This window comes from Phoenix dactylifera, chromosome 6, assembly GCF_051530095.1.
Source record: "Phoenix dactylifera cultivar Ajwa chromosome 6, Ajwa_hap1_PhDact_Kaust_v1.1, whole genome shotgun sequence".
In the NCBI taxonomy this organism is placed as follows: Eukaryota; Viridiplantae; Streptophyta; class Magnoliopsida; order Arecales; family Arecaceae; genus Phoenix; species Phoenix dactylifera.
This window is the reverse complement of record NC_143195.1, coordinates 24,662,003-24,665,584: the sequence shown is the minus strand read 5'-3', so window position 1 is coordinate 24,665,584 and position 3,582 is coordinate 24,662,003.

The window sequence follows — 3,582 nt, the reverse complement described above, 5'->3', positions numbered from 1 at the left end:
ATAAAAGCCCTTCATCGAATCAAGGATCAACTTAACTTGTTTTGAACTCGAGTCAAGCATTGTCGTGTCTATTCGAGCTTGGTATGTGAGCCACTTCTAAATGAGCTGAGTTTCAAACTATGCAATCTGTTTATTTTTGCGAGCTACCTTTGTTTGCTGAGCCTTAAAGTGTTATACCAAATAAAGCATGTTTTGTTAGGTGGCCAAAAGTGAAAGAAGTGACTTTCTAGCTAGTGTAAATTTGTTTCTGCAGTAGTTATCGAAATGTCTTAATATATGCCCTGACTTTGTAAAAAGTGCTATAGTGACTTTGGTTTAGGATGGGTCCTAAGTCATTTTGGCCAACTTAGCGCCTTTCTCTTTCGATCACATATGGTAAACCAAGTACATGACACATCCTGATTGAATTGGATAAACCACTTGGTGAGCTAAGCGAGCGATGTTCATGAACAGTTTGGTTCATCTACATCTCTGTCTAGATTTAATCCAATTGGGGTATGATCTCATACACACATCAATCTTAGTCGAAATCTTTTTTCACAGAGATATCTTAAATCAATTCGAACATTATACATGATCATTAAACATTCATGATTAATCCTTGTGCCAATGAAGCATTGGCCCCACCTTCCTTTCAACTAAATACAAACATTTACCCCAACAGCTACCATAAATTAGAAGGAAGTAGTGTTGGTGACAGGATGATTAACATGGCATAGCCCATTCTTTGTCTTGATAATCAAATCAAAACTAAAACCACATCCAACCAACCAAACCTCCCCACCTGGTATCTGGATTTCTTTTCTTCATCACCTACACATTTCCTATCTTGATTGATGTGGGAGTGAGACCCACCACCATTTGGCACCATTTAGCTAGGTAGAAAACATAGAATAATTGGCAGGCTTTGCAAACTGGCAACCAGGTGATACTTGCCATGGGGGTAGCCGATGGGACCATCAATCCTTGCAAATCACATCTAATTCAGGTCAAAAACTGGAGATGTTCTCGGATTGTACAAGTAATTGCTACTTCGCAAGAGCCTGCAAAACTAAACCATGGTTTCTTATGAGAGATAGCTTTCATTTGCTGTTGTGCTAGAAATTCATCCTAAACGTATTATATATAAACACACACACATGCACACTCTTGTTTTGTGGACTCAAACAAGCCTAACATGCTCAAACCCCTTCCAAAAATATCAGGATTATCAAAAGCTTATCTGTATGCTATGTCATATATACGTTCTCTTTCATTGAATTGGAAAACTAAGTAATATTACTATTACTATAAAAAAATTGACTTTTAGTAGTAGATGTGACCGCTACTAAAAGTTTCAAAAGCCACCACTATATATATTTAGTGGCCGCCATAGTGATCACCACACTCGATACTAAAAGTCGTGTCGCTAAAACAATTAGGGACCCAAAATACGACAACCACTAAAAAGAGCTCTTTAGTAGTAGTTAGATCCTAGTCATTAAAACATCAAGGTTTAGTGGCAGCCTATAGTGGCTGCCACAAGAGAACTTTTCGATGGCGACCATGATGTGGTCATAGAAGGATGCTTTTTATGGCTTCTGCAGGTGTCCGCCACTAAAAGTGGCCACATACAAGTCACCGAAAGATTATATTTTTTGTAATAGTCACTAGTCACTGCCACTAATAATTTCTTTAGTAGCGGCCTCCTAAAGCCACTAAAAGATCCACATATTGTGATAGTCAATGATGGCCGCCACTAATATATCTTTATTGGCGGTCGCATAGTCACTAAAAGTAGTATATTCTATTATAAAGTGGCCTCTGCTAAAAGTATTCTTAAGGAGCGGGAGCTACAAAATTATATAATAATGCACCTAGATTAATAAATTACTTCCATGTCCAAAAGCTTTCTAATCTACCTCAAGAAAAGACAATAAGGATTTCATTCTTACTCCAACAATATTTCAATATGACAAAAATAAATAACTCAAAAACATCCATAAAACATTCATAGAAAAATATCCATACATCCTACGATGATTGTTAATTTCAAATTTCAAACATTTCAACTCAAGTTTAGAACAACTCATGCAACTCACAGTATTCAATTATACTTATTTCAACTTCGTGACTTCCAACATTTGAATCCACTCTCAACGATCTTGTCCCTCATCTAAATTTTCCTAATTCAAAAGTAAATTGGATAACAAAAATAATGTCATATAACAAGGAATAAAAGGTAAAAGATGATATGTATAACACACTACACAAAAAAGAATAGAAAAAACTAAAATATGTTCTTTACAATCTTTTAATGATATAAGTAATACTTTGTATCTTATTGTTTTCAATAAATATACAAGTTCAATTGCCTATATATGAAAAAAAAAAATTAAGAAAGGTAGAACTTACCATATTAGAAGTCCCATGAGACATCATGCTACTCCTCATCTCCTCCATAAAAGCAGTGAATTTCAACCTATTATCTTCATTTTTCTTCCTTTCCTCTTTGATCATCTTCTTTAATTGTCCTATTTCATCTTCAATTTTCTCATTATGCTTGTTTGCTTCTTTCAATTCACTAATGAGTTCTGCACTAGTTGGAGCTTTTCCAAATACAGAAATGGGTGTTAGACCTAATCCGTATCCACATACACATCCATGCCTCTCTAATTCTATCATTTGAGGTATAAAATGGGCCTGTCAAACAAAAAAAAATTTTTATAGGAAAGATTTTGACAGGATATATCTTCCAATTCAAGAAAAAATTATATAGAACGATAAAAGAAAAAATTGATGTAGAAGTCGAGATCTACCTTCTGAAAAAATTTAACTTTTGTAAATTTATTTCTACTAGTTATGTCTATTTTAGGAAGGTAAGTTTTATTGGAACTAAGAAGACAAATCTGATCCGAATTGTGCAAGGGTGGACTTCGTTATTACATATAAAGGTTGTGTACCTTAGTTTGAGAATTATCAATAAAAGAAAAGAGAACTTAAACCCTACTTTCATAATTTAGGAAACTTAAAGTTTGTAATCATCTAGTGATATTTTGTGATGGTCAGTCACTTAAAAACTACCATCTAGTGATTGCATTTTTATGGCCACCACTAAGAGTACCACCATTTTTGACTGCTAATTGTGGCCACCTCTAAATAGATAATTGTTCAAAAGTTTTTATTTAGTGGCTACCATCTTATGGTCGCCAATAATGTTCTCATTTTGTGGCTACCTTCTTATGGCTGCCACTAAATGTCTAACTTCCTTATGAGAGAGTATTACAGCCACCACTATATCATTTAGTGTCCCCAACTTTATAGTCGTTATTGAAAACGTTACCTTTTGTGGAATCGGCAATGGCGACTACTAAAGAGAATCATTAGTGGCGACTATATAGCTTCTAAATATTTAAGTGTTTGTGAGAACTGAATGCGGTCGCTACTAAATGTCAGAATTTAGTGATAACTCCCTTTGTGGCTACCATAAAAGTGATCTATTTAGTGTCTACATACTACGACTGCCATTAAAACTCAACTTTTGGCACGGTCCATAGGTGGTCGCCGCTATATCATTTAGTGTCCACAACTTTGTAGTTGCTA